General features: G+C 43.0%; 1 long non-coding RNA gene across 1 annotated transcript; it reads left to right on the top strand.

Annotated features, from left to right (window-relative positions):
• Nucleotides 1-7,829: 7,829 nt before the first annotated feature.
• On the top strand, nucleotides 7,830-12,141 carry LOC110364194 (uncharacterized). The gene is made up of 3 exons (XR_002422801.2): nucleotides 7,830-7,992; nucleotides 10,625-10,819; nucleotides 11,522-12,141. It is a non-coding gene; the product is annotated as an uncharacterized LOC110364194 (long non-coding RNA).
• The last annotated feature ends 434 nt before the right edge of the window (nucleotides 12,142-12,575 follow it).

Below are 12,575 nucleotides of genomic sequence, written 5' to 3'. Positions count from 1 at the left end.
AGGCAAGCTGTATATCCCATTAAAGAAGTAATGACAATGCCTGGAGGCAACTCCCAGCCCTCATCTTAAACCACTCCCATTCTAAATATAAACCTGACCGACCACAAAAGTGCTTCCTGTTAAGAAGCAAATATTGATTGTGTCCTATTTGATAGCACTTTACACTGGGGATAGGAAGGAGGAACAGAGGAAACAAAACTCTCCTGATGGTTTTTTGCTGAAGTATCAGTGTGTTATTCATACGGATTAAACACTGACTTCACACAGCTCCTACCAAAGTCCTAGCTGCTGCCAGCCTAAACTTGCCTGAGACCCAAGTTGAGCTTTCTGTTACTCCTCTCAAAGTCAAGTTCGAGGATAAATAAGGCTCATTTGGCTGGCAGCACCTTTATAAATGAAACAGCAATTTTTCCAATAAAAGACTGCAAGATGAAGACCTCGGATACAACTATGAAGGGCCTGTACAAAGAAAGTTTTTTCCTGAGAGTGCACAGCACGACGAAGAGTGAGAAGTCTCAGTAACTACATGTAACCAAACCTCAGTGGCAGTGAGAGGTATTTGGGAGGGGACAGACTAAGATTCTCTTTCATGAGGCTGGATTCACTGCCTTTCACACCAAAGCTGCCCTAGGATCAGCAGAGCCAGAAGCCAGCCTTGATCCATGGTGTGCGCTTCAGCAATAGGTGGAGAACAGAGGATTTCAGGCACGCAAAGTAGTCGGTGTCCCACGTGATTCGTGGCAATTACCTGTGTGCATGGTTTTAGCACAAGGTAATTTGAGTTAGCCCTAAATGAGAGATTGTTAGCTGATCACCTTGAATCACTTGAAATTTGTCTTGAGCTTAGAGCATGAACAGGGACACTCATTATGTACAAGCATGATCTGTTGTGGTCAGCCTTTAATATCTCTGGGCCTGCACTTCCCCACACCGCCCTGCGGACCAAATTCTGCTCTTAGTTACACATGCCTATAAAAACAGGCGCATCATGGACTGAGATCAGCAGAAAGTGGTTAACGTACCAGTTTATGTCATGGCCACCAGGGAATGAACCACTGTGACAGCAACCATATCAGCCAGTGCTTTCACATTTGGAGTCCTCGGTGCAGGCCCTGAGATTTATATTTAGCACCTTTTGACAAATGAAGGGACATTATCTGTGCAGCACCTCTCAAGAAAAAGCACCTTACTTAAGTTTTTAAATATTCTAGGCATTCAAGTCAAAGAATACAGCTGTTACTGTCTCCTCAGAGGTTGCCTATCAACAGTATGTCAAACAAAGTCTTTCCCAGAATAAGCCTGCTGCTTTGCATTAGAGTTTGCCCTAAGCCTGTGCAGTTTGTTCACCAATGCCAGAAAGGTTGTTCCAAGAAGAAAAGAAAATGTAAGAGTCACTAAATCCTCATGGGGAACAATAATGCTCACAATCTATTTTCTAAAGAATTTTTTAAAAGGCACACAGGAGAAAATGCAACCTAGTCAAGAGATAGCCACTAGCAGACACTTTACAGTAGACACAAGCCACCAAGAATATGCAAAGGAAGGTGCCCCAGGCCAGAGACACTCAACCTGTTCATTCCACAGGCATAAGCAACCTCTGAATTAAATCTGCCCCCATCTTCTTGAAGAAGACTTACTTACACTGACGTACTGGTGTGGCTCACTGGATGCTCCCTCAGAGCAGAGGTGATGCAAAGCCCAGATGTCCTCCTCAGCCAGCCTCCATGTGTTTCTTGGTTATCCACCCCAGTGAGATGCTATCTTGGGTTTAGCAGCCTTGAGAAATACTGACCAAGTCAGTTATATTCACCAAAGAGAAGGACTAGGCTGAAAGGAGAATGTTTTCAAGCTCTATGAGAGATTTGTATAAATAGCAAGCTGATCTACAAGGGTTAGCTTCTTTGCACTCTCATTTAATTGTTTCTGAATAAACATGTTCCTCAGCAAAGTGTGACATTGATTCTCCCAAAATCGCCCTTGGTACCTGCTCCCTTGCTTGCCACAGTCACCACTGCCATTAGGCTACTCTCATACACCTACAGCTTATCTATAATCTTTTACCTGCTCTCCCTCCACATCCTCAGATGCTGCCAGCATCTAAATCGTGCTGACTTTCTGCACAGCTCTTACGCACATCCAAATATTCAGCTTTCTCTAATGTCGTAGACAGCTGAAACCTGTCCTCCTGGCTCATATTACTTTCTTTGCAACCCTACCATGGCTCCCACTTCTCAACAGCATCAAATACATGCATTTTCAAAGCCCTTTCATAAGTGAATTAAGAGTCTGGTCTCCCTTTCTGGATACAGATAGGACTCCTGAAGATTATCAGTGATGGGCAGAACCATCCTCATCACACAGCTCCACAAGGAGCTCCAGGGATGACCACAGGGAGACTCCTCTGAGCAGCACAAGCTGCATGTCTTCCCCTCTTCTTGTCTTTCCCCAATGAGTGTAACTCGTAAAAGAAGAAAAGTGAGTGCAGCGGGGGATGTCAGAATCCATCACAGCAGTTGCTAGTGCCCATTTGGTGTCTTAGGAGCTGCACATTTGGCTTGAATCAACATGGACATACTACCACCAGCACAGCTGTAAGGGATGAATGTTGTGCCGTCGTGGCATTGTGAGATTTGTGCTCCAGTGAAGCACCAGCCCGTGCTCCTACAGAAACCCAAAGTTAAGTGGGGAAAAGGGTTCCCCATGCATCAGGTCCAGTTTCCCCTTTGTTATTCGCAATTTGTTAGATGGTAGTTTACTGTGGAGCTCTGCTTTTCAAATTGGTGTAGTTGTTGGAAGCAATGGTTACACTATTGTGCAAGCTGCAGAGGGGTAAATAGGAATACTTGGCTTTTTATCCACAAACATTTTTCTGGCACGTGTATTTGAAGTAGCCATCCCAGCATTTGGATTTCCTCATGTTTAATTCCACTGTTTTTCCTGTGGGTTGGCTTAGGAACAGTGGGGAGAGAGAGAAGGTTTGTAAATTTTTAGTTACAGTAACTCTTCCAGGGACAGAAATGAGGTATGATTGTATATGTGTGCCTTTAGTTTGGAGACAGGCAAAAAAATAGAATAGAATAGAATAGAATAGAATAGAATAGAATAGAATAGAATAGAATAGAATAGAATAGAATAGAATAGAATAGAAACAAGGTGAAGCGGAGTGCAGTGCAGTGAAGTGCAGTGAAGTGAAGCGAAGCAAAGTTCGGGTTTGAGACACTGAAGATTTTTCCATAATGGCCTACCTTTATCCACTACAAATGCATTCTTCCAGATGCATGTCCTAAGCCTGATATGCATAAAACATAAATCTAAACCGTATGCTGTGAACTGCTGGGCCTGACAGTCTAAAATATCCAAGAGACCACAGGACAGAAATCTCATTATGGTTTGATGGCTGTTGTACAAACGCTTTAAATTCATATTTCATTCTTACCCTAACGATCATGGACGTCAGATGGAGAGCAGAATGCTAATGTTTCATTCACTTGGCAGAAGACAGCTGTGTACCACAGACCATTCAGTGCTTATGTGTTTTGCTGCTTGATTTGTGGCTGGCTGTCTTCTCCCGCTGCATTGGTGCAAGCAGCAGTGAAACCCAGCGTTTCCAGCAGGAAGAGTGGATGAAGTCGCAGCTTATTAAAAGAGCAGCCCTTGGGTGCGCAAAGCAATTAACACCCTTGCGAGGGTGATAAAAGAAATAAGGGCAGTGGGGACACAAAGGCTTCCCTAGGTGACAGCAGGGTTGGGGTGATGCTGGCAGTGGCTCAGCCCCAGGCACCTCTGCCCAGCTCAGCGCTGCACCCACTGACCAGAGCATGGGGCAGGTGCTGCTCTCGGGTGACACAGCCCACCCCAGTTCAGTAACAAGCACTTTGGGGTTTAATTCAGCTTTCTTTCATGGGTTCAGATTCATGGAGTGGTACCACCCCACCAATACCGTAAATAAAAGGGGTCTTTAGAGCACTACCACAAATCGTTATTTATTTTGTGGTCTCACTGGCACACTGCATCTCATTTTACAGTTAAGGAATGTGGACCTCCATCATATGGCACTTGTCACCTAAATCCAGAAAGCTCTGGCATCTCCTTTTGTTATTCCTAGAGCAATAAAACAGAAGAAATGGCTGGTGTATATGAAAGAATTACACAAATTGTGTGATTTCAAAAGAACTACCTCTTCATCTGGTCTTTATGGAGGAGAAGTTTTGCTGCTTCAGGAGTCTTTGGGCATCTTCCATTTAAGGCTTATTGGACCCAGGCAATCCTAGTGTCTCCCCGCACCTCTGTGCTGGGCTCTCTGTCTGCTCAATAAGTTTTACTAGTGCCAGAAATTCAGATATTGTAATTTATGTTTACTCATGAGAACAAGCAGCACCTGCAACAAAAGCACCCCCTTCTGAGTAAGAAACTTCCCACTTTGCATGGTAATCAGTCTTGCCCATCCTTCCTTCCTGCCCCATAGTACCTGATTTGGACTTGCCCTAGAAAGCCTGGTTTAAAAGCTTGCACCACTCTTGCTGATGGACCCCTCCGTGCCCTTCAATACATGGCTACGAGCCCAGCCACAGGGAAAGTATTAAGGCTTATGATTAAGGTGTGCAATAACACTCTGCTCAGCTCTGTTGGGCTGTAAGTTCCAACGAAATCAAGGAGAAATGTACGAAAACTTAGTTAGGTGCTTCCATATGTTACAGAGAGAAACACCAGTTTTCATTGTTGTGTAACAAAGTGCAGCAAGTGCTTCACGGACATAATTTGGGGGTTGGTGAGAATGTGGATTGAAAGCACTGGATTAGGCAAAACAGGGCAGTGTCAGTCTTGGAGAACAAATCCTAAGGAAGAGGGGGTAGAATAACACTAGGTTATTTTAAAATTGTTTTTTACCAGATTAGCCACATGTCTATTTGAAATGAACAGCAACACTGGTCAAAAATCTCCTTAAATCTGCTGCACTCAACAGAAATGAGGTTCTGGCATTGAATATCTGAATAGGAAGGTTGATTTAGGATTTAAAAGGACAATCCATATCAAAACAGGGTAGCCCAAAATGCCACATTAAAATACAGAATTTTTTTTCCTCCCTGTTCCCACTTTCACAAAATATTGGTAGGTGGGGTACATGTTGTATGGCTCTTTCCTCCCTCGGATGCCTCAGCTGCTGGCTGGAGACAGTACAGCCATCCTCAGAGCTGGCAAAGGCAGGAGGAATTCCTTTCATAACATCTGTCTACGTGAGGGTCCTGGAATTTGCATCTTCCCCGAGCCTGCTTTAGCTCACCTCCCTGCCTTCTTGGCATTCCCCTCTTGCCCAGCAGATAAGAGCACATTTCCAGAACCAGTTTTGCAATTACCCATCTTCTCAGTTTTCTTTCCTGACCTTTAAAGGGGATGCACTGAAAAAATGCCTCTGTAAAAGAGACAGACTTTCTGCTGGGTGGCTATTTCAAAGGAGCAAATATGATCTTTTCATAAATACCGTGTCAAGCCCATGTAATTCACAACTTATTTATAACAGTCCTAATGCACACCGTGGAAGCCGGGGATAGTGTTGCACAAGAACATTCATCTAAAGCATTTCAAAACTGTGAAGCAAGGTAGACAGCTACATTTTTGAGCAAGTTGCTTAGCAGTTGTTGAGTTTAGCTTTTACTTCAGTTTCATAAAGCTTTTAAAACCTTCCACAGCTTAGAAGAAAATGATAAAAATATCATAGCCTGTGAATTATTTGTTAAGCATCTGGTCTTGGCATTCAAAACCCAAACTGGTCACCTACGTACAAGGACAGAATACTTTTTTGTGACATCAAGTGTATCAGTTTGTCCCCATTGACTAAATATTTCAAGGCTACTTCAAAGCCTTTTGGTGTTCACAGAACTCACCTGAAGTGGACAGAAAACAGCTTTAAAGAAAAGCTTTCCCATACTCTGCTGGCTGTCATGATATCCTCAGGAGTAAAAAAATACCCCCTTTCCTTTCTTTGATGTGTATTGGCTCCAAGCCTGTGTCACCAAACCTAGGCAATGGGAGGCCAAAAGAAGCCCCTTGTTTCACCTAGCAGCTCTGCAAGGACCTGGGATGCCCTTACCTAGGCGGGTCAAAAAGCAGTATTTGTTGGGAAGCACAGCAGAGTCACAAGCATCCTTGCTTTGATTAACCCCTTCATTTCACAAATACAGCAACATATGGGAGGATTTCGCACAGCGTGAAAGAGCCATGCATTCAGAGCATCACACTCTGTAGCTGGCTTCCCTGCTAAACACCTGCAGCAAAAATAGCTACATCTTCCCCTGCTCATCTGTCTCCCTCTGATGCACACACATGTGGTAGATTGTGAATCTTGAGGAGGTGGCGGATCCCTGTGCTTCAGTGCAGTTCTATTCAATGGCTTTGCTCACAGTTTCATCAATAAGAGTTTAGCATGTAGCTTTAACAGATTAGGCCCAAATATTTTACACATACTACAAGCAAAGAACCCAGCTCAGCTTTTTTTTGCAGTCACATTGAATGTCCATTGGCATTTTTATAGGGCTGGATTCTTCTTAAAGATGTGGTCCTAAGACCTTTGGTGGAAGCAATAGAGGTTCCTGCTATTTGTCCTTACAATATGAAAATGTTCAAGGTCCTTTCTGTCTGCTGTCATCCAAAACTGATAGTGTTTGCTACAGCCTGGGACAAAGGCTGGCATGCTGATACCAAATGCAGGAAGAGAAAATAGTTAATGAGCAAACTGCATAGCACTTTCTTTGCTCTGCGCTTTATGGATAAACACGCATATACAGATATTAGTCTAAAAAGCTCTGATGTAACATGTACCGCTTCTGGTGGTGAAAATGCTTGTATACTCTTCATCTCACATGGCCCGATTTTGTTTATTGAGACACAGTAGGTGCTGGTACTTGATGCTTAATTTTCACCTTTAAATCTGATTTTCATATCTAGCAGACAGACTCCCTCTGTAGAGGACACCAGTCCTTTTGGTGGTGGAAGTGTTTCAAAAGCAGTGACTTCTCCAAGAGGTTTCAGGGGGCTGGAGAGCCAGCTTGCTTGAGAGCAAGTATAATAAAATTGTGAATAATCACTTTTTTCAGGCAATTTTCAGAAGAGCAGAATAAATTAGAACCACAAAAGGGATGTTACAGAGTCAGCAGAGCCAAAGTAATTTAGACTTTATCCTGCATTGAGCTATTCCTTCTTTTGTCTGGAAAGATAAAGTATTTTGTTGCTCTATATCAACCCTCCCATGAATAATCCAGAAAGCTGTACTATCTGCTGAGCCTGGAGGTAACTTCATTAGTACTCACCACATCTTATTTGAATTACACATACAGTTGGGTGTTTAAATTACAGGAAGACTTTGTGTTTAAGAGTTTCCGCATCATGCTGAGGCTTGGAAAAAAAAGTGAGGTTTGACACATAATAGGGATTGATGTGCTACTTCAAATGCTGGTGTTACTGGAAAGGAAGGAACTTCCACAGGAAGAGCAAGGGAAATTATACAGGAATCAATAAAGGATGCTAAAAATAGTGTTTGACTTATCTTCCGTGTGGGTCAAAACACCCCACTCAAGGGATGCACATGCTATGCCTTGGCTGGCATATTCACACTCTTAGTGGTGTACAAGCTGTCAGGATTTCCTCATAAGTCAATGGACAGAGGCAAACATCTCCAGAGGACAGTTCATCCCACCTACCTAAGAAATTGCCAGCAAAAATAGAGAGTGCTCTAGAGCCTGCCCTTTTTCTAATTGCCATCAGCTTCATATGCTTAAAGTCAAGCATGTGCTTAATTACTCTCCCGGAGAGTGCTTGGAGAGCTGAGTGCCTAGCAGGTCTGAACTGCTAGCTTGAAGGAAAACAAAGAAATTAGCAAATATTCTGGATGAACCTGACGAACAAAACTGGGAAATGGGGAGAGCTTGCCTGCAAGGATGACTAAGTTGCAGGCTCGGAAGTATCGTTGATCCCAAGAGAGAGAATATGATTAGTCAGGTAATTTACAGTTAATATGCTTTCATCATTTTCTACTTAGCATTAATTTTCTAAAACGCCAGGCAGGAGCTTGCTCAGAGGGGAGGATGGAGGCAGCGGCGGGGGATGAGGCTGGGGTGGCATGGCCCTGGGACTGCCATGCCACAGGCCCTGGGCCCCACCACCTCATGCTTGGCAGTGATTTTGCTTAGAAAGAAGATGTCTCCCTCTTTTAATCTATGAGGCCCCTCTGCCTGCACCAGCACAGGGCAGTTGCACTTGTAACATCTGTGATTACGGAAAGGGGAACCACCACAGGTGCAGCTGTTTGCCCACAGGCTGGAAAAGACTCAGTCCTTTGGGATTTGAAGCAGGACCTTCAGCTCAGAAGTTCATGGGGATTTTGGCTGGGCAAAGCAGAAGTGAAACTGAGTAAAGTGAGTTTGGAGGTGCTGCTGTTAACCAAGGCACTGTCAAACAGGGGAGCAAGTGGCAGGGAAAGTGGTGGGTGTATGGCTAATTTGCTGGAGAGGAGGGAAGGATGTCACTCAGCTTTCTTCACATTTGGGAGTTTTTTAACATTTTTCCACTATATCTGACTAGTCAGCTGATCAGATCTATTAATTAGATCTTTTTTTAAGCCCATGTTTACATGAGCACTCTCAAAGAACAACAGATTATATGATTGCAAAATACATTAGTACCAAAAGTCCTTTTGCAAAATGTGAGAAAAGACTGTTTGGGCACAATTAAGAAGATTTTTGTTTCTTAGATGCTATTAAAGCCTATTATACAAACTCCTCAGGGCTTTCTGCACTCCTTAATGGGGATTGTGTGACTAGATTGAGAGCAGTACAAGGCCCTAAATTTGAAGATTATAGCCTGTAATGTGTCACAGAAAGTTTTTAACATCGTCTCTGTTAATCAGCAGCAGGCAAACATGTGCAAGAAATAATACCCTCCCTGCATGCCCCCAACCTCCCCATCTTGCAAACAAAAAACTGCAAGAGCCAACAGATCTGTTCTGGCTTGTTTTATTTCACTTTGTGTTTATTAAAATGCTGTGTTTGCAGTTTATATTTCTTTGCACACTGTTATTTCAACGACATTTAAACAAGAACAGCATAAGCAAAAGTCAGAGTGAGAAAGCAGCTCATTTCATTTCATGTTTTGGAATAATCCTACATAGTCTTGTAATCATCAATTACACTATCTGTGCTGTTTATTTGCTTTTGATTTACTTACTTCGGACTGTGAGCACGAGCTCAGCTGTTTCTCTTCGGTTTTTACTTGCTTCCACTTTCGTTTTCTCAAGTATCAGCACAACAAATAAAGAAACAACCTAGTTAATCTACCAGAAGCAAATGTTTACAACCCAAAAGAATTGTCTGTGTGGATGTTTTAACTCAACAGCAAAAAAAATCTTTATCAAAAACAGGGTTTGTAATGTGTGATTTCACTTCCTTCTCCTTAAAAGAACAGCTGTTTGCTTATTCATGTGAGTTTTTGACAGGGCAGCAGTAGACTGACTGCAGCCCTTCATGGGTTGGTACCATCCAGAGCACTGCTGCAGGCATTAGGCTTGGCAAACCCCCTTTTTGAAACCAAATGGTTCTCAAATAGGTTATTCAGGAGCTCTCAAATCAAGCTCTGTTACCTTCTCCTCTGTACAAGCTGTAGGTCTGTACAAGTAAATTCACTGTGCTCCCTGGCACTAAGTGTGCTCCACGACTGTATACTTAACCTCTCCTACCCACCAAAGAATGGTCCTATACCCGGGTTGCCTTCTGGAAGTGGTCTCTGGGGCAGGAGCTCTTTGGAAGATACTCTTTGGCAGATACTCTATGCTAACAATTTAACAATACTTCGTGATTGTTCAACAATTTGAATAAAATTGTTTAAGAACAGAATTAGCAAGTTTTGTCTCCTGGGAATGGTCCCTGGCATTGTTAATGGTGCGTGGTGTGCCTGGGCTGGGAAACCAACATCTGCATGTGACTACTGCTGCTTGCTGGAGCCTGGCTTGTGAGTCCTACCATGAGTTCCAGCCTCATGCTCTTCGCTTCCAGAGATGGATGTTCGTAGCCAGGCAGCACAAACTTGGTGTCATCCACAAACTGTATAAACTTCACCTCTTTGTTCTGTCTTTCAATCAGCCAGCCCATCATGGGACTCTACTTTGAACGTCCTTAATAAATGAGCCCTTTTTATGAAGCACCAAGCATACACAATCCCCAGGCCATCCATGAAACTTTTTTCCCGAACTCAGGAACCAAAGTTCAATTGGCTTCAACACATCTCACAGCCACAGCTCACATCACAGCTCTGTGAATGCTCTCCTTCACTGCATACGCAGCTGCCTTCATATGGTCAGGATTTGAGATCCAGTTGGAAAACAACAGTTTTAAGATAAGCAAATTCATCTTCGGTGAGCTGTGCAAGGCAGTTTTAGTTCTGCCTATCTGCTGAAACCAAGTTGAGATGAGAAGGCAAAATGCTTCCTTTCCCAGCAATGATAACATTTTTAATATCAGGTTCTTTTAGGAAAACTATACTATGCCTACATATTTTATTTGGGTGGGAAACAAGTTTTTCTGACTACTTTGTCTCCATAATTTCTTCCCTCTCTCACCACGTTCTTTCTTTCCAAAAGCTCTGAGAAATGAGGAGTTCTTCCCTCTTTATCACTGGAAATAAACAGCTGTTCCATGCAAGCTTGTGCTTCAGGAAACAAAGCTGAATCCACTATTCCCCTACACACTGAATATTGAATGTTGCATCTCTTGGGTGTAAGCGTACGTTCTCTGCCCTGTCAAGGATGGAACCAATGCTGAAATGCCTGATGAAGGTCAGTAAAAACTTTCATCTTATTATATATAAAATCCAGCCTAATTCCAGGACAGGCTTCACCGTCTCTGCTGCTTTCCACTGGGCAATACAGGCTAGCCATCTTGTAACATTTAGGGAAGCTGGAGTGACAGTTCATCACTTCATGGCGGACCAAATGTAGGTTAATGTAAAAGTGCTAAACCAAGGCAACACATTAACCACGGAAGAACTTTGCCTTCCTCTTAAAAATAGAACTGGGGATGCTTTATACCAGGCTGCCCATAATAGCTAGAGAAATGGGAAAAACAGTCAGAAATTATGAGGACTTGGTGAAATGAACAGAGGGCATTTGGAGAGTAAGTGGTCTGTGGCCTGATGGAAGGAAAATCTTGTATCAGGCAATGACAAGATGATGTGTAAATGTAGATGGAGAAGGGATGATGAAGTTTGGGGTGGTGTGTTCTTAAAGGCCAGAGGAAAACCATGGTGTGGGGGCTAGTATCAAAAGCTCAGTCTGAAATCTGAGTCCAGTCTGATGTCCTACCACTGATGCTGAGGAAGACATGAAAGAGCTGAATGACAGATTGCAGTCAGTTATGAATAAAATGCCAACACAGACCTGCTACTAATAACAGAAAAGCTTAGCCCTAAACTGGAAGATGCTGTGAATCCATATTGTCAGTGAAAAGGGAAAAAAAATCCATATGACTTTCTTTTCTAGGAGGAAGCATACTTGTATCACAAAGTCATGAGGCTGCCCCCAGCTGGGGAAACAAGGAAGTGGATTGAAATTGCCCAGGCTGCCATGTGGAGAAGAACGACTGTGGGGAACACTGAGGTAAAAGCAAGGAGCTATGCCCAGCCATAGGCATCACTTCAGCATCATCAGCAACCTCACAATGAAGTAGTGGTGGGCAGCAGAGGAGGCACAACATGGGGGATCTGAAAAATGCAGTTGTCTAAAGCTACCCATTTCCATCGGCAATAAATTTGAGCTCATTTATTTGAAGGATGCATGGTGCTGGATGAAACCTGAAGGCCTCAGACAGCAGTGTACCGAGCAGCTTCCAATTCCTACAGGAAGAAATAAACAAATGAGAAGGACTCTTGGCCTGAATTTGATGTTCTTTTATTCATACAGGTTCATTAGTAGCCAAAACTGTCCTGCAGGCAGCACAAGCTCTTCTTCCTCACACCACTTTTACAGCTTCTCTGTCAGGAGATAATGACTTGCCAATTGTCTTAGGTTCATTAGTGGCAGAATTGCACGTTTTAACTTTCCTGCTGCTATGTCTGAGGCCCAAGTCCTGGCTTTCCAGTCCCTGTTAACTAATTCTTCCTGTTGGCAGTGTATTAAAAGGAAAAAAGATACCTTTGGAGATTTTTTTTTCTCTCTTTTATTTTCCAGGAACATTCTTAACTCATCCACCTTGAAGTTGATTTGAACTGGGAGACTTACTCCTGCAACCTGGTAGCTGGCTTAAAAACTAATAGATCACCAGATAACTTCTCAGGAGCATTCAAACCATACGTGACAAGCTCAGTGACATAGAGTTCCCGACTCTTGCTTTGTATTTATTGCTGTCACCTATCCTTTCACTTAATCTTTTTCTGAAACACTTGAAACTGGTAGCAAATTTTCTGAAAATAATTTGAAATAACAAACTAGACATTTCCCATGAGAATCCCCAGGAAGAAAAATGTGGATTTTATCAGTATTAATTCTCAGCTGGCACTTTTCCCAAAGAATTATTGTTTCCTAAGAAGTGGTTTTG

This window comes from Columba livia, chromosome 2, assembly GCF_036013475.1.
Source record: "Columba livia isolate bColLiv1 breed racing homer chromosome 2, bColLiv1.pat.W.v2, whole genome shotgun sequence".
Taxonomy (NCBI): Eukaryota; Metazoa; Chordata; class Aves; order Columbiformes; family Columbidae; genus Columba; species Columba livia.
Note: the sequence above shows the minus strand (reverse complement) of the source record. Positions and strands in the feature narration are given on the sequence as shown.